Source organism: Cervus canadensis, chromosome 17, assembly GCF_019320065.1.
Source record: "Cervus canadensis isolate Bull #8, Minnesota chromosome 17, ASM1932006v1, whole genome shotgun sequence".
Classification (NCBI taxonomy): domain Eukaryota; kingdom Metazoa; phylum Chordata; class Mammalia; order Artiodactyla; family Cervidae; genus Cervus; species Cervus canadensis.
The window spans coordinates 47,552,377-47,575,478 of NC_057402.1; the positions used below are offsets into that span (position 1 = coordinate 47,552,377).

The 23,102-nt window shown below is 42.6% G+C and overlaps 1 protein-coding gene and 1 pseudogene across 14 annotated transcripts in view; one reads left to right on the plus strand and one right to left on the minus strand.

Annotated features, from left to right (window-relative positions):
- The window catches only part of LOC122455055 (myeloid-associated differentiation marker-like), a 114,497-nt gene that overhangs the window by 12,218 nt on the left and 79,177 nt on the right, over window positions 1-23,102 (plus strand). The window lies entirely within an intron of this gene.
- Window positions 5,333-5,430, minus strand: LOC122419840 (annotated as a pseudogene).

Consider the following 23,102-nt stretch of genomic DNA (forward strand, 5'->3'; position numbering starts at 1 on the left):
CTTCTTATAAGAAAGGCTATGATAAACCTAGATAGCATATTACAAAGCAGAGACATCACTTTGCTGACAAAGGTCTGTATAGTCAAAGCTATGGTTTTTCCAGTAGTCATGTACGGAATTGAGAGCTGGACCATAAAGATGGCCGAAGAATTGATTCTTTCAAAATGTGGTGCTGGAGAAGACTCTTGAGAGTCCCTTGGACAGCAAGGAGATCAAACCAGTCAATCCTAAATTAAATCAACCCTGAATATCATTGGAAAGACTGATGCTGAAGCTGAGGCTCCAGTACTTTAGTCACCTGATGGGAAGAGCTGACTCATTGGAAATGGTCTTGATGCTGGGAAAGACTGAGGGCAGGAGGAGAAGGGCGCAAGAGAGAATAAGATGGTTAGATAGTGTCACTGACTCAATAGACATGAGTTTGAGCAAACTCTGGGAGATAGTGGAGGACAGAGAAGCCTGGCATGCTATAGTCCATGGGACTGCAAAGAGCCTTACACAACTTAGTGACTGAACAAAAATTTCTGGTTACAACTTATTGGTTAGAATTAGTCATGTGACCCCCATCCAGCAAACATGGGAGAGGAAGTGTAATGCTAAGTGCCAGGTGGATGAAAAGCTGGAAAACTGTGAAAGGCATCATTACTGTCTCTAGTCAGTCCTCTCAGTGATGGAGTAAGGTTTGCATTCCACCTGGCTATTTTAGTCACTGGGATCCTTTCTTTAGGGGTCAGAATGTCTCCCAGACACTGGGGACTCAGAGTAGGTGAGGGTGATATGGTGCACTGGGGGGTCCTGGGTGGCCCCAATTATTGCCAGAACAGCCTTCACCTTCTAACAAGAGTCTTAGACATTTGATGGAACCCCATTTAGTACCCATGTACCCATGCTCCTTCCTCCACTCTTCTGGAAAGAGAGGAGGGCCACCTCCTCCTTGCATTCCTTTCCTGGGCTTTCAGAACCTGGAAGCCCCACTTAGGACATGTTCAGTCTTTGACACAAGGTGGTGGGTTCAGGGTGCTTGCCAGGGTGAGATCTCCTCTTTGCTATAGGACTGTTAGCTCCTCAGAAGACCCCCTTCCTTTCCCATGGCTTTATTTCTTGTCTTCTGGGACCAGATCTTGGAGGCCACTGGACTCTCCAAAAGGTGGAGCCGTCACTGGAGTTGGTTGTGGTCTTTCAGGCTATGGACTTCCCATCTGGGGACCTCTTGCAGGTCTTCCTGCTCAGCTTGTCAGTGTGGAGCTCTGATGACCCCTAAAAATGATACAAACAAGGAATGATCATAAGAAAATGAGGGAGCATTTTGTATGGTGAGAGCAAGAATGCAGGGAGGCCTACTTGGAGCCATAGGGCTCAGCTTTCCTAGTTGTGGCTTGGCCCAGGCTCTGGGAAGCCTGCCTTTTCTCACTCAGCAAAGGAGGAGAAGCTTCCTGGCTTATGGAGACAAGGGGAGGATATAGGCTAAGAGATTCCAAGCTGTCTCCTTAGGCAAAGCACACAGAATGAAATCCAGGGGATTGTGCTGAAATGAGAGCCTGAGAAGTTTCAAATTGCTTCATTTTTGTTCCAAGGAAGCCCTGGGGCCGTGGCATGGGTCCATCCCTGAGAGCCTAGGAGTTGAAGTATTGTGGCCTAGGGATGGGGACTGAGGTAGGGCTCAGGAACCAGGTCGTAGGAGAAGGTCTAACCATCCATGGCATCCCTGCACTAGGTAGGGCAGAGCTCACCTGGGTAGAGTCTTCATGAGAAGCCAGAGCTAGCACAGATACAGGAAGGGACCAATAATTCAAGTCAAAGAAGAAGAGCCCTGGGAACATGAAGGCCGGTCTGGAGCTGTGGGTTGGAACCTGGGGTGGAGTAGTAATGGAAAGAGACAGCCAGACTGCTTTTCTAAAACAGGGGCCTCCCCAACATGCCTTATTGAAGATCATGGTCTGTTGTTGAGGCTTCATTTTTGAAGAATAGAGAAGGGATTGGCATGACTGACACATGGCCCAACATGAGCAAAAGAAAGGAGACAGAACAGAATGCCTAGAGAGGCCACCCTGGGTAGGCTTGAGTCAGATGGGGAGAGGGCCAAGAGGACCCAGGGCATACTAAAGTTTATAAGCAGGAAGAAACTGGCATTGGTATTTCTGCATGTAAAAACCCAGCCCTGGGCTTCCCTGGTGGTCTAGGGGTTAAGAATAAGCCTGCCAGTGCAGGAGACATGGGTTTGATCCCTGGTCCAGAAAGATCTCACATGCTGAGGAGCAACTAAACCCAAGTGCCACAGCTACTTGAAATCTGAGTGACTAGAGCCCGTGCTCTGCAACAAGAGAAGCCACTGAAGTGAGAAGTCCGGGCACTGCAACGAAGAGTAGTCCTCGCTTGCTACAGCTAGAGGACACACACACACAGCAATGAAAACCCAGTGCGGGCAAAAATAAATAAATAAATAAATAAAATAAAAGATTAAAAAAAATCCTGGCCCCATTTTCAGGGCCCACACTCAAATGCTACCCCATCTAGAGAGTTCTATCATAATCTAGGGTGAGAATACATCCCCAAATACATTCCTCTGTGATTCTGTATCTGTCACTTGTTGTCACAGGTGCCTTGTCCTGGAATTAGTTTTGAGTGTCTCTCCCAAAAGCCTGATCTCCCTGTGGACAGCACCCCACAGCAGGGCACCGCCAGGTTAGCACCTGGCTCTCAGGTAAATGAGGAGCTGAAGGGAGGCAGTGGGATGTGGGAAGTCCTTCCAGAATCCTGCTTCCCCAGGGAGGTTCCAGGACCACCCACCTCCCATATACCTGGGCCATTTGTTTAGAATTCACCCCCTGACTTGCCAAATCTGACTTTACAACCCCCTAAATCGTCACTTGTTTGCTTTCTTTTAAAATTAACGTTAATGGAGCTTCTCTGGTGTCTCAGCATTGAAGAATCCACCTGCCAATGCAGGAGACTTGGGTTTGATCCCTAATCTGGGAAGATCCCACATGCCATGGAGCAATGAAGCCCATGCACCACAACTACTGAGTCTGTGCCCTAGAGCCTGGGAGCCACAGCTACTGAAGTCCGTGCACCCTAGAGCCTGTGTTCCACAACGAGAGAAACCACTGCAGTGAGAAGCCTGCACACCACAACTAGAGAAAAGCCCATGCAGCAACAAAGACCCAGCACAGTCAAAACTAAATAAGTAAAGTTACTGAAGCATAATATGTGTAATAAAATGTACCCATTGTAAGGGTAAAGTTTGATGAGTTTTGGTAATTTTACAGTCATGTAATCATCATCTCAATCATGATATGGAGTATTTATTTCACACCAGAAAGTTCTCTCATGTCCCTTTGCAGTTAATCAACTACCTTCCTTGGCTCCAGATGACCACTTCTTTTTGTTTCTAGAGATTAGTTCCAGGACTTCATATAAATGGAAACATGTGATGTGGTAGGTTGAATAGTAGTTCCAAAGATGTGTCCTAATTGCTGGAACCTGTAAATGTTACCTTATTTGGAAAAACTGTTCCTGCAGTTGGGGCTTTCTGGGTGGCTCAGCAATAAAGAATCCGCCTGCAATGCAGGAGACTCAGGAGATGTGGGTTTGATGGGTCTGGAAGATTCCCTGGAGGAGGAAATGGCAACCCACTCCGGTATTCTTGCCTAAGAAATCCCATGGACAGAGGAATCTGGTGGGCTACGGTCCATAGGGTGGCAAAGAGCCAGACACACTGAAGTGACTGATTCCATCTCTGCAGATGGGATTAAGTTAATGATTTTGAGATGAGGAAATAATTCTGGATTATCTGGGTGGGTCCTGAATGCCACTGAATGGTGTTTTTATAAGAGAGAAGTAGAGGGAGATTCAACACTACACATACACAGGGAGATGTCAATGTGAAGACGGTGGCAAAAATTGGAGTGGTGTGGCCGTAAGCCAAGTAATGCTGGTAGCCACCAGATCTGGAAGACAAGGAATGGATTCTCTCCCAGTGCCTCTGAAGGGAGGGCTGCTATACTGGGACGTGGATTTTAGTCTCCTGGTATCCAGAACTCTGAGAGAATAAATTTCTGTTGTTTTAAGCCTAGGATGTTTTAAACAACCTTAAGTTGTTTTAAGGTTGTGGTAATTTTTCACAGCAGCTCAAGGAAACTAATGCACATGGAATATAATTTTCTGTGTCTAATTTCTTTTGCTTGGATTGATTTTAATATTCCTCCATGATATTTGTGTTCACAGTTCATTTTCCTTATTACTGCAGTCATATTTCACTGTATGGATATGCCATGATTTGTTTATTCATTTTGCCTATTGATGAATATTTGAATTGTTTCCAGATTCAGAGGACTGGGACTAGAGCTGTTATGAACGAGTTCCTGTGTGTGTGTATACATGTATCCTATTTCTTTTGGGTAACAATCAGGAGTGAAATTGTTGGATTATGCTATAAGTGTATGTTTAAATTAATATGAAACTATCAAATACTTTCTCAAAGGGGTTATACCAGTTTGAATCCCCATGAACAGCGTATGAGAGTTCTATTACTTTGGTTCTCACTAACACATGATTTTGTCAGTCTTTCATATATTATATATGTATATTATATATAATAAATAAAAATATGTAATTTAACTTTAATTGAAATTATTATCTATATAATCTATAATAAATGCACACATTTATGCTAGAGTTATAGTTATATTTAATAAATATATATGTATTATATATATAATAAATATACTAAATATATATAGGACATACATATATTCAACTTTATTTGAAAAACACTTACTTGTTTAAAAAAATGCTTCTTTTTTCCAAAAAAAAATTAGGACTTCCCTGGTGGTCCTATGGTTAGGAATCTATCTGCTAATGCAGGGGACACAGGTTCGATCCCTGATCTGGGAAGATCCCGCGTGCCTTGGAGCAACTAAGCCCGTGTGCCACAACTACTGAGCCTGTGTGCCCTAGGGCCCATGCTCTGCAACAGGAGAAGTCATGGCAATGAGAAGCCCATGCACCACAACTAGAGAAAGTCCTCTTGCAGCAACAAAGACCCAGTGCAGCCAAAATAATCTAAAAAGTTTGTGATAAGTGATGTACATAGGTGATACTCTACTAGTACTGGAAGATCAGAAAGTACTGGAAGATCAGAAAATCTGTAGTAGTTTTATCTATAGAAATAGCTAAACATGAACCAAAACGATATTTAGTGTAAAGTGTAGATATTAAGTGTAAAGTTGTAGACTTACTGAAATCTTTCATTTTTATTTTCTAATTTTGTATTAAAAATTAACATGATTCTTCAAATGTTGTGTCACAATTTTTACCAACCTAAGTCTTGTCAAAAAATATGGAATGCTTCATGATTTTGCATGTCATCCTTGCACAGGGGCCGTACTTATCTCCGTATTCTAATTTTTGAATGTATAGAGGTACTCCCCTGTGGTTTCAATTTGCATTTCCCTAATTGAGCACTTCTGGGTGTGCTTATTGGTCATTTGTATATCTTTCTCAGACAGCTGTGCAAACTTTTGCCCATTGTATATGTAGGAGATGTTGTTTAATTTCTTACTGAACTTTAAGAGTTCCTTGTTTATTCTGGATACAAGTCCTTTGTTGAATATAAATACTACAAATCTTTTCCCCCAGTCTGTGGCTTTCCTTTTCATTTCCTTGACAGCGAATTTCAAAGAGTGGAAGTCTTTTGATACAGTTCAGATTTCCAATTTTCCCCTGTATAGTTAGTGTTTTTTGTTTACTACCTAAGAAATCTTTGCCTACCAAAGTCACAAAGATTTTCTCCTGTTTTCTTCTAGAAGTTTGCTAGTTTTAACTTTTATGTTTAGGTCTGTGTTACATCTTGAGTTATTTTGTGTGTGTGTGATGTAAGAGCTGAGATTAACTTTTATTCTTTTTTTTTTTTTTTTTTTTTAGTGGAGTGCAGTTTATTACACCGGCGGGCCCAAGGCAGAGTCTCCTCTTAGCCAAGGACCCTGACCAGCATTTGTGAAAATCTTTCATACCCCATGTGTCCAAACCCACTACCCCAATTCCCTTGAGACTTACATAAACAAAGGAAGGGTAACTACAACTACAATAACCCCATCATTCACGTGTTATGTGTTCAAGCAGTCAATAAGCCCGCAGTTACATTCCAAATAGTTAATAACTGATAAGCCTGTACTTACATTCTGATAGATAGTGTCCGGAGGCAGGGGTGATTAGTGTCTGTTCTTCAAGAGTCCCCTGCCCAGAGGGGGGTCTTATCCTTCCATTGTCATTCCCACAGGCGCTAAGCACAGAGTTCAGAGTCCACTGGAGAGGTGGCCACGCACGATCAGCACAGACAGGCCTGAGATGGAGTCCAGGCCCTATGAATTCCTTCTTCATTCCCCCCTCTTGATGCTCTTAGTTTCCATAACAAGCATCATTTATTGAGATATATTGTACCTTAGCCCTCCTGCCACCCACATGAGAGAATGCTATCAACCTCTGGGTTACAAAATTCACAAGGCATTGTAGGAAGCAGGGTCCACAAAGCAGTATGATCAAGATTACTATAACAACAGTTCATTAGACATGGCTTTCACTTGATTTTGCATATCCTCCAAGGCAGCAGATACATCTTCAGACAGGTCAGGGATGTACACACCATTCGCCAAAGTCCCTCCTTGGGCTGCTGTGAGTATGTCTAATGCCATCCTATTTTGAATTACTGCCTTCCTCATCTGAATCTGTTCTTCGTTCAAAGCTTGAATGGCTTTAGTACTGTCTAAGAGGGCCTGTTTAATGAAATTAGTTAAGGCCTCTACCTTAACCATGATATCCGTTGTCCCTACAGAGGGTATAAACAAGGCAACACAGATCGTGTCCATCTTGCATGCATATAAGGCAGGTTTACTGGAGGCTGGTGTAGGCTAGGCTTAATTCTGCCATGGGCGAAAGCAAATCCTAATGTGCAACGCCCCACCCAGCCAACTGGTAACCATGGCCATAAGTTAAGCCCACAGAGCCACTGGGTCCCATTGGGGGCTACCCAGCGGATTCCAGGATTATATTTCCAGTCGGAACCGGGCCACTGAGCAGACTGATTGGGGTGATAGGTAACTTCCAAGATTTGTTTACTTTGTTCAGGGGACAAATAACAATTCTTTTGGGTCTAGGGGATGGTCTCCAAATCCAACTTTCTGTTCTTTTTGTTCCCAGCAAATAGTAGCAGGGGCAATCAACTGTCCTTTCTCAGGAGTCATCCAGAAATATTCATCCCAGACCTGGTAGTATTGCTCAAGGCACCGGGAGGCCTGTCCCCCTTTTGTAAGGGAGCCCTTTTCCTCTTTAATTCTCATATATGAGGTATAAGCCTTTGTTATCTCCGTAAGGCTGGTGTTCATGTTAAATGTAACCCTATGTCCCTGGCCCATTGATGGCTTCTTCTAACACCAGAGGGTAAAGAAAGGTTATGGTTGGTGAGAGAGAGGAAAGTTCCTTTCTGTTGTTAAAGTCCCCATAACGGAGTGACGATACCCACCAGGGGAGTCTATTACTGACAGGGGCATAGCCCCACATACCCAAGTTCAGAATTGCATTGGTGAGGCCGAGCAGCAGGAGTCGTTTACCCAGCTCTATCCTGTAGAGGGCTCATCTGGGACCTAGTTTTCTTCTTCCTCCTCAGAATGATCTTGGTTTCCCGTGGGTCGGTGGGGTCCTTCTGGGTGGTCCACTCGGCGTCCTCCGGGTCAGCCTGGTATGTCTTCTTTGCTCTGGTGTGATGGATCAAGGGACAATACCTGCAACTTTAACTGAGCGCTCAGTTCCCCTGCTGCCGTCCACTACCTGCTGACGTGAAAGGTCTGGGCGTTGAGAAGCAGAATCCTTCCAGAGGGGCGAGGCGCCTTCCCCCCTCTAGGAGATTCAAGCCACAAAGCTTCGGGGTGGCCTCAAATGAGACCTGTCTCCTCAAAGTGAGGAGTTTCCCGGCCAATGCACCAAATGTTATAGCCACGCTTTCCGGGAAACAAACTCACTCAGAAGGACAATGCAGATAGTGGAGTGCAGTCCATTACACCGGCGGGCCCAAGGCAGAGTCTCCTCTTAGCCAAGGACCTAACTTTTATTCTTATAGGTATTCAGGTTTTTTCAGCGCCATTTATTGAAAAGACCTGTTTCCCCCATTGAATTACCTTGGTTCCTGTGTTGAAAATCAGCATGTAGGTTGTTTATCCACTCATCCATGGATGGATCATGTGTTTTTTTAAAATTTATTTTAAAATTATTTATTTATTTATGGCTATGCTGGGCCTTCATTGCTTTTGCACAGGCTTTCTCTAGTTGTGGCAAGCGGGGTTTACTCCTCATTGTGGTGTGAGGGCTTCTCATTGCAGTGGTTTCTCTTGTTGCAGAGCACAGGCTCTAGGCGCTCGGGCTTCAGTAGTTGTAGCACACAGGCTCAGTAGTTGTGGCTTGTGGGTTTAGTTGCTCCACAGCATGTGGAATCTTCCTGGACCAGGGATTGAACCCATGCCCCCTGTATTGGTAGGCAGATTCTTATCTACTGCGCCACCACTAAAGTCTGGATCATGTGTTTTTGAGGCGACCGGAAGATATTACTTTTTAGATTTCTTTTCCCTAATGGTTTGTGGCTCAACTCTGCATTATTAATGAGCACCTCTGGTGATTCTTGTATGACTAATGTATGGGACCACTGGCTTGTAGGGCAGTGGTTCCTAGTCAGGAATGTGGATGATAATTACCCAATGCCAGGGCCCTACCTCCAAAGGGCCTGATTTAGCAGATCTGGAGGAAGCTTCCAGAAGAAAACTTCCCTAAGAGCTAATGATACTTTACTTAAGAACAATGGGTATACTCTCTCCTTTGCATGCAAATGTTCCTTAGACACATGATGACTGGCTTTTCTGCTGGGCTCTGAGGTGCTTCAGTGAATAAGGTTTGGTAGAGGCATCAATAAGCAAACAGGTCAGTGCAACCCCATGAATGGGGTGTAGATGAAGCAAACAGAGCCTTGTGGGAAGAGTGGGTGAGTCTGGTGGACCTAGGTGCCACTGTGAATGCTGCAGCTAGAGATTCAGGGTGCCTCTGTTTGTCCTGCAAAGATCCCCATGGGGCCTGGCTGCACCCTCATGCTGGTTAGACCCTGAGCGTGAATTCCTTCTTGTGGTGAAGACTGCATGTCACATTCCCTCCACTCGTGGACTTTCTGGCTTTGTCTTGAGACGGCTGCGTCATGCTGTCTCCAGGTGCCCTGTCCCTAGTGGAAAATTTTGGTCTCTGGAGGTGTGGAGAGAAGGCAGCTCTGTTGGTTCTGGTGGATTCTGTGACCGCTGAGCCATCCACATAACTTGGTCTTGGTCCATGCTGCCCTGTTTGTTTGCCGTCTGGGTCGCTTCTCCTAGTAGGGTGAACTGTCCCCCTTGCCTAATTTCACACCAGACCAGAAGCCACTTGGCCTTTCTTCCTGCCCGCCTCCTTCTGATCAGTGCTTCTGGGAGGATTATCCATCCTGATGGCTCAAAATGTACAAACCCATCTCAATACACAGGGCACCCAGGTGCCAGAGGCATTAACCCGGCTCAGCTTTACGTGGTTTTCTTTCTGGTCTGGGCTAGAGCCCTGCAGTTGTGTAAGAAGTGGGGAGCCTGTTTGCTGTTCCATAGAATGGTCCAGAAGTGAAGGTAGCCTGGGTGCTCTAGCTCTGAAATTGGTCAGAAACAGTGGTTATCAAAGTGGGCTTCCCAGGTGGCTCAGTGGTGAGGAACCCACATGCCAATGCAGGAGACACAAGAGACGTGGGTTCGATCCCTGGGTCAAGAAGATCCCCTGGAGGAGGAAATGTTAGCATGCTCCACAATCCTGTGGACAGAGGAGCCTGGCAGGCTACAGTCCATGGGCTCGCAAAGAGATGCTTTCATTTTCGTATAGCCGATTGTGTTAGTTGGGTACCTAGGCTGACTTTGTTGGCCATACAAACAAACTGGACTTACAAACGTGCTCTCAGAACAGAACTCATTCATACATAGGGGACTTAGTTATAGACATTCTTCAAGATGGGCCCTACATGCCATTATCTTTCTGTTCAAAGCCAGTTATAACTGTTCAAACTTTATTCTTTTATATGTGGATGTCCAGTCTTCCTACCACTATTTGTTGAAGAGACTGTCCATTCTCCGTTGAATGGCCTCCACTGAATGGCACCCTTATTGAAAGTTATTTGACCATATATATTCAAGGGCTTATTTCTGGGATCACTAGTTTATTCCATTAGTCTATATGTCTATCTTTATGACAGTGCTACACTGTTTTGCTTATTATAGCTTTGTCATAAATTCCTCTATGTCACTTTAAAAATATTTAGTTTTTGTGTTTTCACAGATGTGTGTGTATGTATACCTGTGTGTGAATACAGCTTAAAGTGTCTATTATACTTTAAGGTTTATTACCCTGCCTCTCAAATCAAGCCCTTCTTTTTTTTTGCTCCCTGGAGGCAACCACTTCAATTCTTTTATCTTTTTCATTTGGAATTCATCTCAATACACTTAAGCAATGTTAACATAGTGATACTTCTTTGTTTTTTAGGTTCTAGGCATGATCTATTGATTTCTCATTGTGTTGGAAATGAAGATTTAGCTCTCAATAAGTGCATACTTTCTATCCCCTTCATCCTCCCAGAAGAGTTAAATCATAACTTTGGACAAGTCAGTATATAGCACTACTCTGATGATGGAAGGGCTTCCCTGGTGGCTCACTGGTAAAGAATCCACCTGCCAGTGCAGAAGATACAGGTTCAATCCCTGGATTGGGAAGATTCCCTGGGGAAGGAAATGGCAACCCACTCCATTGCCTGGGAAATCCCATGGACAGAGGAGCCTGGTGGCCTGTGGTCCATGAGGTTGCAAAAGAGTCGGACACACCTTAGAGACTAAACAACAACAACGTGACAGTGAAATGTGCTTTATAGCTGGGCCATGTAGAACCCTGTTGTTTAGTTTCTTTTCTTACAGAACTTTTTGTTTTCCATTGACATCAGAATACTATTATTTGTTTGTCATGTTTTCTATGTATGTATCGTTAATTCAACCCCAGAGGATGCCTGGGAGCTCCCTTTGGCACAACTCTGCTGAACATGAGGAAGCCTGTAGCTCAGGGGTGGGTCATGTATCTCAGAACAGGGCACCTTCCCTTGTCAGGAAGAGGCTTGTGCAACAGGCAACTGAAAGTATTTATCCGTGTCGGAGTGTGCTCAGTCCCTCAGCTGTGTTCGACTCTTTTGTGACCCCATGGACTATAGCCTGCGAGGCTTCTCTGTCCATGGGATTTCCCAGGCAAGGATACTGGTATGGGTTGCCATTTCCTTCTCCAGGGGATCTTCCCAACCCAGGGATTGAATCCGCATCTCCTGCATCTCCTGCCTTAGAAGGTGGATTTGTTGGAGTTAGGTGGGCTAAGGTGACAAGGATGGATGTGATAGTATTTTGCACCAGGCACTTACACTTGAGTAAGAAGGATGGTATTGAGACAATCTTTCTGATTTGAAGCAAACTTTGATGAGAGAAGAAGAGCAACTGCAAATTTGAGAAAGGACAGATTAGAAGCAGTTATTTCTAAGTAGAATATTCAGGGAAGGCTTTAGCGGGGAGGAGATATTTAAACTGAATTAAGTGTTCAATGGGAAGAGTTGCTGGTGCAGAGAGAATGGCATTTAGGTGCAGGGAGAAAGGGCAGGAAAGGTACAGAAATTGGGAAGTATACTGTGGGTTCAGGAAAAGACCAGTGTGGCCACGGTGTGGGCTATGTGGGGATGCACCAGACAAGGCAGAGCTGATTCTGTGCTTGAGCATCTCTGTGCTGGGACTGGGTTCAGTCTGTTATAGGCACCAAACTAGTGGTTTTCAAAATGGTATCCTTGGACTTCCCTGGTGGTCCAAGGTTGAGACTCTGGGCTCCCAAATGTAGGGGGCATGAGTTTGATCCCTGGTCAAAGAACTAAGGTCCTGTATGCTGCATAATGCAGCCAAAAAAATGTTATAACCTGGGAACTTGCTATTTGTTTATTTATCTTTGACTGGGCTGGGTCTTCATTGCTGCGTGTGGACTCTCTCCAGTTGTGACAAGTGGGCTTCTCATTCCTGTGGCTTCTCTCATTGCAGAGCATGGACTCTAGGGCACACAGCCTTCAGTGGTAGCAACACAAAGGCTCAGCAGCCCTGTGCTTGTGGGATCTTCCCAGGCCGGGAATCGAAACTCATGTGCTCTGCATTGGCAGGTGGATTCTCAACCACTGGACTGTCAAGGAAACCCTGGGAACTTGTTAGAAATGAAAGCTTTTGGGCTTCCCAGGTGGTGCTAGTGGTAAAGAACCTGCCTGCTGATGCAGGAGAAATGAAAGCTCTTAAGCCCCACTCAGATTCATGGAATCAAACACTCTGGGAGTAGGGCCTAGCAATCTGTGTTTTAGCAAGCCCTAGATGGTTCTGAAGCATGCTAATGATTGTACCATACAATTTGATGCTTACAACAGTGCCATAGCTGGGCGCTCACTGTCCATGCTGTGCAGATGGGGAAGTTGTCTCAGAGTGAGCAGGTAACTTACCAAGGTCCAGAGGGATGCTGAAGCTGGCTTGCATCCGGCTCTTGAGAGCAAATTATAAGCATCGCTTCCCAGCTCTAAATTTAGTGATGTCATATTGGTAGCTTGAAACTGGCCATAATGGAAGTATTAATACCATGGAAATTGGCAATGCTGCGAATCAGGGCGTCAAGCCCACCTTGAGAGTCAGTTGTTAAACATTCACTGACATAGCTCTCTCAGGGCACTCGGTCAGTAAGTGGTTGGTAGGCTTGGGTCTTGAACCCTGACAGCCTGGCTCCCAAGTGCATGCTCTTAAACCACTAGGTTAAACTTATTCTGAAAGTCTGGAAAGGCGGTCCGGGGCCCACAGTGTGGAATCTTTAAGTGCATGTTGAAAATCTGGGCTTTATTCCGTACACACTGGATTTTTCAGAATTCCGAACGGGTAAGTGATATGATGGTATGTTTAGGCAGGAGAGTGAAATTGTTGGCTGTGGCTTCTCCCTTTGCAAATATGCTGAAAAGATGGGATGAGAGGGTGTTGTAAGGCAAGTCAAAATACATAGTTGCACTTCATGGTGAAGGGCCTCAGCAGCCAAAGGTTGCCCATTCGCAGAAGAGGTCGTGAAGCCCTGCGGAGCAGAGGCCTCTTGCCTCACAAAGCCTCCTTGTTCTTCAGGAGAAAGGTCCCCTGTCTCTTACTCCAAACATCTGCCACAACGCATACTGGGCTTGACGCAGCCCTGCTGGCCAGACGTGTCCCAGGAGTCCCCGGTCCAGGGTGAGCGTTCACTCTGCAGCCACTGGAGCGGACCACGTGGTCACTTACCAACACTCACTCCCGCTTCCTCACAGAACCTCGAGGGTTTCAAGGCCCCCCTCAAGTCAAGGAGCCGCATGCCTCCTGGGAGGCTGGACAACCCTCCGATCCTAGAGGGTGAATTCTGCTTAAGCCAGTAGTTCTCAAACCTTTTGGTCTCAAGACTGTTAAAAATTGGGCTTCCCACGTGGTATGGTGGTAAAGAATCTGCCTGCAATGCAGGAGACTGTCTGAAATGCAGGAGATGGGGGTTCGATCCCTGGGTCAGGAAGATCCTCTGGAGAAGGAAATGGCAACCCACTCCAGTATTCTTGCCTGGGAAATCCCATGGACAGAGGAATCTGGTGGGCTACAGTCCATAGGGTCGCAGAGTCAGACGTGACTGAGCAACTAAACAACAAGCTTTTGTTTATGTGTTGTTTCAATTGACATTACCACATTAGAAATTAAAACAGAATTTTTAATATTTATGTATATGGTTGCATTGGGTCTTAGTTGAGGCACCTGAGATCTTGGTTGCATCATGCGGGATCTTTTCTTGCTGTGTATGGACTCTTTAGCTGTGGCCTGGAGGCTTAGAAGTTGCGGCGCTTGGGCTTTGTTTCTTCTCGGCATGTGGGATCTTAGTTCCCCAACCAGAGATTGAACACGCCTCCCCTGAATTGCAAGGTGGATGGATTACCAAACACTGGACCATCAGGGAAGTCCCCTGAAGCTGAGAATTTAAAATTTATTAATTCATTTACAAACAACTCATTTCATGTTAACATATGTTTATGACAGAAATATTAATAACCTCAGATATGTAGATGACACCATCCTTATGGCAGAAAGTGAAGAAGAACTAAAGAGCTTCTTGATGAAAGTGAAAGAGGAGAGTGAAAAAGTTGGCTTGAAGTTCAGCATTCAGAAAATAAAGATCATGGCATCTGGTCCCATCACTTCATGGGAAATAGATGGAGAAACAGTGGAAACAGTGGCTGACTTTATTTTTTTGGGCTTCAAAATCACTGCAGATTGTGACTGCAGCCATGAAATTAAAAGGCACTTACTCCTTGGAAGAAAAGTTATGACTAACCCAGACAGCATATTAAAAAGCAGAGATATTACTTTGCCAGCAAAGGTCTGTCTAGTTAAGGCTATGGTTTTTCCAGTAGTCATGTATGGATGTGAGAGTTGGACTATAAAGAAAGCTGAGTGCCAAAGAATTGATGCTTTTGAACTGTGGTGTTGAAGACTCTTGAGAGTCCCTTGGACTGCAAGGAGATCCAACTAGTCCATCCTAAAGGAAATCAGTCCTGAATGTTCATTGGAAGGACTGATGCTAAAGCTGAAACTCCAATATTTTGGCCACCTAATGTGAAGAACTGACTCATTGGAGAAGACCCTAATGCTGGGAAAGATTGAGGGCAGGAGGAGAAGGGGATGACAGAGGATGAGATGGTTAGATGGCATCACCGACTCAATGGGCATGAATTCTAGTAAACTGTGGGAATTGGTGATGGACAGGGAGGCCTTGCGTGCTGCAGTCCTTGGGGTCGCAAAGAGTCGGACATGACTGAGTGACTGAACTGAACCGATGACAAATTAGCGTATTTCCTAACACAAAAATATTTCATGGCACTGTCTAGGTGTAAAAGAGAGAGGTATTCATGTACTGTACAGCTGAAATTTGCTGAGGAAGTAAATCTCACCCCACAGGAGAGATTGCTGTGTGGCTTGATGAATGTGCTAATTAGCTTGGTTGGGGTAATCATTTCATAATGTAACATCTGTATCAAAACATCATGCTGTATAACCTAAATATATACAACTTTTATTTGTCAGTCATACCTCAATAAAGCAGGGGGAGAAGAGCAAGAAGGAAAAAAGGAGTACTTGAATAGCTTTTTCATATAATTGGATATTTTTCTCTGATACTGCACCAAAACTCAACAAGAAGTAGTTTTGAAAAAGTTTGCTGTAATTTGATACCTGAAATGAGGTCAATGAACTTTTCATACCTTCTTGTGAGAAAATCTGTTGGTGTACCTCTTACTTTGGGTGGATCGTCTACCCATCTGTGATCATTTGGAAAATACTGGTATGCACATATTCCAAATGTTGACACATTTTGTTATACAGCGTAAAAAACAAAAATCGTATTTGTTAATATCACCACCAAGAAAGTTTTTATTGGAAAGCTGCCAAAGTCATGGCGTCAACGCAAGTTTTACAAAATTTGAATTTTTGTTTGAAAGCTTGAATGTCATCATTGGCTGCAAACACTGTCAGTTGTTTTTCTTGAAATGACAGGCTCGCTTTGTTCATCTTCAAGAAAATGTCTGTCAAATACACAAGTTTGAATAACTATAGTTTGGCAGTTGTTGTTCCACATAAAAATTATGTTCTCTGCAAAAAGTGGCTAGTTTAGTTTACAACTCAGTTGTAAATTTTTTTTGTAAATGCTTTTTCTCTAGATAAGCATTTTCGTACATGAGTTATGCTTTTTATGCTTTATGCATAATTTTCATTTCATCACATAGGATATTAAACTATCATGTTAAAAAAAAGTCATGCTTAGGTGTTGAGAGTTAATAAAATTAATAGTTCTCACTGCTTCATCAAGGACATCCTAGAGTGAAACTGGCTTCTTTTTAAATTGGGAGAGCACGATACCAAAGTGTACAATGATAGTATAGTTTGCCACTGCCTGGGTGCTATGACCTCAGCAGTTTAACCCGCCTTGCTTTTGTTTCACCAGTGCAAATGTCAACATGGTTGATAACCCTTAAGATAATCCATAAGATTCAAAAAAGTTCTTCAATGCTGAATATTTCAGCACCACTGGTGTCTGTTGCCAAGCATCCATGTAAAAGAAGATATTCTTTGATGATTAGTTGGTGTTGATCCTGAACAAATACAAACGAAGCAGCTGATCTAGCCACCCCTGTGTATTCATCCATTTATAAGACAGACATACATTTCTTCCGATAAGAGATCAATTCAGTCTTCATGTTGACAACTAAACTGTTCATTTGACAAACTGCTATATCACCTGGAAGTGGAGTGCTGTAATTTTTTTTTTTTTAACTGAGTTCTCATTCAACAGACATCAGCAGTGTCCACTGGATAAGACTTTCTTAGTCTCCATTGATGCAGTTTGATGACTTACTCTGTCAGACGCTGCTGTGACTTTTTCACTTCTAGTTTGAAAAGCTGTATGAAAGCATTTTTGGCTCTTTGAGAGTTCATAATGTCTACATTTAAAGTATTTAGTTGGGGACTTCCCTGGTCATCTAGCAGTGAAGAATCAGCCTGCCAATAGGTTTGATTCCTGGCCACGGAAGATTCCACATGCCACGGGGCAACTAAGCCCATGCACCACAACTGAGCCCACGTGCCTAAAAGCGTTAGTCGCTCAATCGTGTCAGTCTCTTTGTGACCCCATGGACTGTAACCCTACAGGTTCCTCTGTCCATGGGATTCTCCAGGCAAGAATACTGGAGTGGGTGGCCATTCCCTTCTCCAGGGGATCTTCCCGACCCAAGGATCAAACCAGGTCTCCTGCACTGAAGGCAGTTTCTTTGCTGTCTGAGCCACCAGGAAATTCAACAAGAGAAGCCACTGCAATGAGAAACCTGTGCACCACAACTAGAGTGTAGCCTTCGCTCGCTGCAACTAGAGAAAGCCCAAAGGCAGCAACAAAGACCCGGTGCAGCCGAAAATAAAAAAATTTAAAAATTAAATTAAAAAATGAAATATTTAATTCCTTTTTCTTTAAACTCTGATTTTTAAAATGATGCCACAATTCAAATGGCCCCATCGGGGCTGGAACAGGGGTGAGGCAAGTGAGTGCCGAGGACACAGGATTTAAAGGGGTGTCCATTCTGCCTCCCTGCACTTGCAGGAGTCTGACAGCAAGGGCCTCCTGATATTCTGCACCTGGGCACCTCACTAGCTTCTCCCTAGAACTGGCCCTGGGCACCGTAACACTATTCAGAAATGTTCTGTTGCATAAGACACAATGAAGTAAATAATTAATTTCTCTAAAGCAGAGGGAGAGAATGCTTTCATCCTATACTTTCATTCTTACTCACAATATCTCCCATTCCAGGTGGCACTAGTGGTAAAGAACCCACCTGCCAAGGCAGGAGACATAAGAAATGAGGGTTTGATCCCTGGGTCAGGAAGATCCCCTGGAGGAGGGCATGGCAACCCACTCCAGTATTCTTGCTCAGAGAATCCCATGAACAGAGGCGCCAGTCCATGGGGTCACAAAGAGTTGGACATGACTACAGACTGGTTCCAAATTGGAAAAGGAGTACGTCAAGGCTGTATATTGTCACTCTGCTTATTTAACTTATATGCAGAGTACATCATGAGAAACGCTGGGCTGGAAGAAGCACAAGCTGGAATTAAGATTGCCGGGAGAAATATCAATAACCTCAGATATGCAGATGACACCATCCTTATGGCAGAGAGAGAAGATGAACTAAAAAAATCTCTTGATGAAAGCGAAAGAGGAGAGTGAAAAAGTTGGCTTAAAGCTTAACATTCAGAATACTAAGATCATGGCATCTGGTCCCATCACCTCATGGGAAATAGATGGGGAGACAGTGGAAACAGTGTCAGACTTCATTTTTTTGGGCCCCAAAATCACTGTGGATGGTGACTGCAGCCATGAAATTAAAAGACGCTTACTCCTTGGAAGGAAAGTTATGACCAACCTAGATAGCATATTAAAAAGCAGAGACATTACTTTGCCAACAAAAGTCTGTCTGGTCAAGGCTATGGTTTTTCCAGTGGTCATGTATGGATGTGAGAGTTGGACTGTGAAGAAAGCTGAGCACTGAAAAATTGATGCTTTTGAACTGTGGTGTTGGAGAAGACTCTTGAGAGTCCCTTGGACTGCAAGGAGATCCAACCAGTCCATCCTAAAGCAGATCAGTCCTGGGTGTTCATTGAAAGGACTGATGCTGAAGCTGAAAGTCCAATACTTTGGCCACCTGATGCTAAGAGTTGACTCATTGGAAAAGACCCTGATGCTGGGAGGGATTGGGGGCAGGAGGAGAAGGGGACGACAGAGGATGAGATGGCTGGATGGCATCACCAACTCGATGGACATGAGTTTGAGTAAGCTCCGGGGGTTTGTGATGGACAGGGAGGCCTGGCATGCTGCGGTTCATGGGGTCGCAAAGAGTCAGACATGACTGAGCGACTGAACTGAACTGAAAGCGACTTAGCACATGCACAGCACACCAGTTGTCAGCAAACTCTTTGACATACTACTTTCATCTTCAGGATGTTTAGATTTAGTGATGGGCTGAGAAAGGGAGTCTTCTAAGCATGTCTTTTAAAGCTACTGATCAATGTAGAAAATGTAAATATAAACAAAATTTTAAATTCAGAATAAAATATTGTTAAATTCTAAAGTAAGAGTTAGAGATCCAATTTAAAAATTAAGAAAAGTTTTTGAACATTTAGTGAATAGTATTTCAAAATGGGGATTCCCTGATGGCTCAGACAGTAAAAAATTTGCCTGCATTGCAGGAGACCTAGGTTCAATCCCTGACTTGGGAAGATCCTCTGGAGAAGGGATTCACTCCACTCCAGTATTCTTGCCTGGAGAATTAGAAAACAACAAATTGAACTTCTTATGCTTCTGTGTAGGTGCAAAAGAAACTTTGGGATTTTGAAATAATGATTTTTTGGATGATAATGAGGTCACAGGTTGTAACCAGCATAACTAAAGATAGCCAATAAAAGCACAGAAATACTGAGAACAAACTGAGTTAATCTCTGAAAATGCATGTATTTATGCCCTAAACTTACTTTTCTTAGAAAATTCTAGAAAACACAGGAATACACAAGTATATATTTCATGAATTGTTTGAGCAATGACATTATATATCATTATATATCATGTAGCCTCTGGAAAACTCTACTGTATACTTGGGAGAGAATTAACATGAACAAGACATATGAAATCATATATTATTAGGAAAACAGTTTTCACCTTACAGGCCCACTTAAAGGGGTTCCTGGATCACATTTGAAGAACCTCTGGCCTAGTAGCTCAGCTGGTAAAGAATCTACTTGCTTTATTTATTTTTTTCCATAGCATTTCCATGGTCTGCAATGTAGGAGACTGGGATTTGATCCCTGAGTCAGGAAGATCCCCTGCAGAAGGAAATGGCAGCCCACTCTAGTATTCTTGCCTGGGAAACCCCATGGACAGAAGAGCCTGGTGGGCTACAATCTAGGGGATTACAAAGAGTCAGACACGACTGAGTGACTAAACCGTCACCACCTGGTCTAAGGTAGTATTAATCTTCTTGCCAGTGATTGGTTTAGGCATAGTTGTGTGACACAAGTGAAACATGAAGAGAATTCTGCTGCGTGGTTTCTGGGAAGGTTTCCTAGTCCTTAAGAGAGAAATGCAAGAGATAATCTCTTCTTCCACTGGTCATTGTTGGGATTGAATGTAATGTCTGAAACTATTGCAGACATTTCATGCCTTTGAATTTTGCTGATTCATGTCTATCTTTCATACTCCACATCTAATATGTCAGAAAATACCATTAGCTCTACTGGTAAAATATATCCAGCATCTGACCTTCTTCTACCATCTCCACACTCCTCACTCAAGTCCAAGCCATCATCATTTCTCACTCAGATTATTATAACAGTTTCCTAATTTTCCTGTTCCCTTTGTTCCCCAGGGCAACCAGGGTAAGTCTTTTTTATTTTTCCTTCAGGGTAAATCTTTTAAAAAGAAATCCAGGTCATGTCACTCTTCCATTCAAAACTTTTTGGTAGCTGTCCTTCTCTTAAGATAAAAGCCCAGTCCTTACTATGACCATAGGATGTACCTGATCTGGCTCCCAGAAACATCTCCTGATGCTTGGCCCTTCCTTACTCATTCCATCTTCCTTACTTGCCTTCTGCCCATCAAACAAACCAAGCATGCTCTTCTCTTAAAGCCTTTGCCTAATGCTTTTCTAGATATCTGCATGGCTTTGTTCTAACTATTTCTCCCTTGATTATTCTAGGCATTTGCTCAGAGATGCCTTCCAATCACCCTCAGTCCCACCTGGGACCTCCTACCCCTTTATTCCTGCTTTATTTATTTTTTTCCATAGCATTTTCATCTTTGACGTATTACATTGGAGCTTGTTTGTTGCCTATTTTTCCTACCATAATGCAAGTTCCATGAGGGCTTTGCTTTGTTCAGCACTGTAACCTCATCGCCTAGAAAAGGGCTTGGTATTTAGTAGAGATCATTAAATGAGATTTCCAGAAAGATAGAAAAAAAAAGCGTATGGAAAAGAGGAAACAGTGACTAAGAATTTCATAGAATTGAAAGGAAGAACTTGGATCTTAAAAGTTCACAGAGTACTAAATGGGGGCAGATTGACTCAAGACAAACAAATAGTCAAGTTAGGGGCATCACAGAGAAGTCTTAGAACACCGAACACAGGAGAAAATTTTGAGTTTACTTTCAGAAAAAACAAAAGAAAGAGCAGATCATGTACAAATATAAGAATTATATTGACATTAGATTTCTCATGAGGAAGGAATGAGGCATGGGAAATGAGGACTTATAAATAACTTACTAAGATTTGTCATTCTCTAAAAATAAAATTTTAAGTAGAAATAGGAAAATTGTCTATAATGATGAAGAACCAATTCTGGGTGATACCAGCGTGGCGGGGTGGGGATGATGCTGAGGAGATGTAGAGACTGGAAAGAGGTGAGTGAGGGCCAAGGGAAAAGAAATTGGCAATGAAAAATAAACAGAAGTATCATATTTAAATAGGGGAAACAACTAGAAGAATGAAAGTAGAATATACAACTTTCAATCTAGCATAAGAAAATCTGATTCCTGCAGTGGAAAATAGGAGAGAGAAAACAGAATAAATACAAAATAAGATGGTAAATACAGTAAACACAAAGTGAAATGGCTGAAATAAGTCCTAATATACCAGCAATTAAAATAAATGGAAATGAATTAAACTCAGTGATCTGATTGGATAATAAAATGTAAACAAAACATGACTAAGCAATATATTGTCTTCCAGAGACTGTGGCAGATAAAGTATTATTCCCCTTTTCCTTATTGCTTTTCTCTGTAGAGGTTGGAACATTAAACTATTACTCTTTTAGTCTCCATTCCAAGTGAAGTGACCTTGGGACCCAGTTCTATCCCTTGAGACATAAGTGGAAGTCAGCAGGACCAAACTGTCACAGGAAACAATAGAAAACTTGCACAGACCAATAAACATTAAAAAAAATTGGAATAGTAACCAAAGACTTTCCTATATCAAAAAGCCCTAGGACTAGATAATTATATGGGCCTTTTAAGGGACAATAATCTCCATCTTGTACAAGTTTTCCAGAAAACAGGAATGACATTAATAAAATGATTTTCTGAGGTTAGCATAACCTTGATTTCGAAACTGATAAAAGACATCATAAGAAAAGAAAATGACAAGTGTGTTTAATTTATACACAAAACTATGAAAATCCTAAGTAAGATATCAGCTGAACTAATCTAAATGTGTATTATTTGAAAAAAAAATAAGGCATTACAATCAAGTAGAGTTTATCTCAGGAAAGCAAGAATGGCTCAGCATCAGGAAAAAAGTCAATGTAATTCACTGTATTAATGAGTAAAGGAAAAAAAACATACCAATGACAAAGAGACGGTCTGTTCTGTTCCATCGATATAAAATGCACACCTATTTAAGACTCTTAAAATTCTTAGAAAATTAAGGATAGACAGAAACTCTATTGATAAGGGTCATCGACCCAAAATATCATATTTAAAGAGAAATTTTAGAGGCATTCCTTTTTATATTAAGAATTAGACAAGGATGCTTGCTGTTTGACAAAGAAATTGAGGTGCTCTGAGTAATAAGACAAGAAAATAAAATAATAGGCAGAACAATTAGGAAGGAAGAATTAAAACAGTCATTATTTATAGATAAGATGATCAATTACATAAAAATCCATTAAAATCAACAAACCTCTGGCACTACTAAGACAGTTGAACAGATTTATTAGATTCAAGATCAACTTGAAAAAAAATCAGCAACATTTCCATACTCCAGGAAAAACTAGCCAGAAAATAAGGTAACATTTACAATGGTAACAAAAATTTTAATGAAAAAATGCTTGAGATATTTATAAATGAAATTTTAAAAGGAAAATTAAGGTCTTAAATGAATACATGAATAAATGAAGAGAGAGATGTATGCTGTCCAATCCATAGCCCCTAGCCATATGTGAGCACTTAAAATGTGGCCAGTTCAAATTGAAATGTGACATTAAGTGTAAACACTGGTTTTCAAAGAATTAGTATAACAAAATGATGTAAAGAATTTCATTAGTTGTTAGTTTAGTCACTAAATTACATCCAACTCTTTGCGACCCCATGGAATGCAGCATGCCAGACTTTCCTGCCCTCTCTCTTTCGAAGTTTGCTCAAGTTCATGTCCACTGAGTCAGGGATGCTATCTAATCATCTTATCCTCTGTTGCCCTCTTCTCCTTTTGCCTTCAATCTTTCCCAGCATCAGGATCTTTTCCAACGAGTCAGCTCTTCCCATCAGGTGGCCAAAGTATTGGAGGTTCAGCATTCAGTCCTTCCAGTGAATATTCAGGGTTGATTTCCTTTAGGGTTGACTGGTTTGATCTTGCCATCCAAGGGACTCTCAAGAGTCTTATC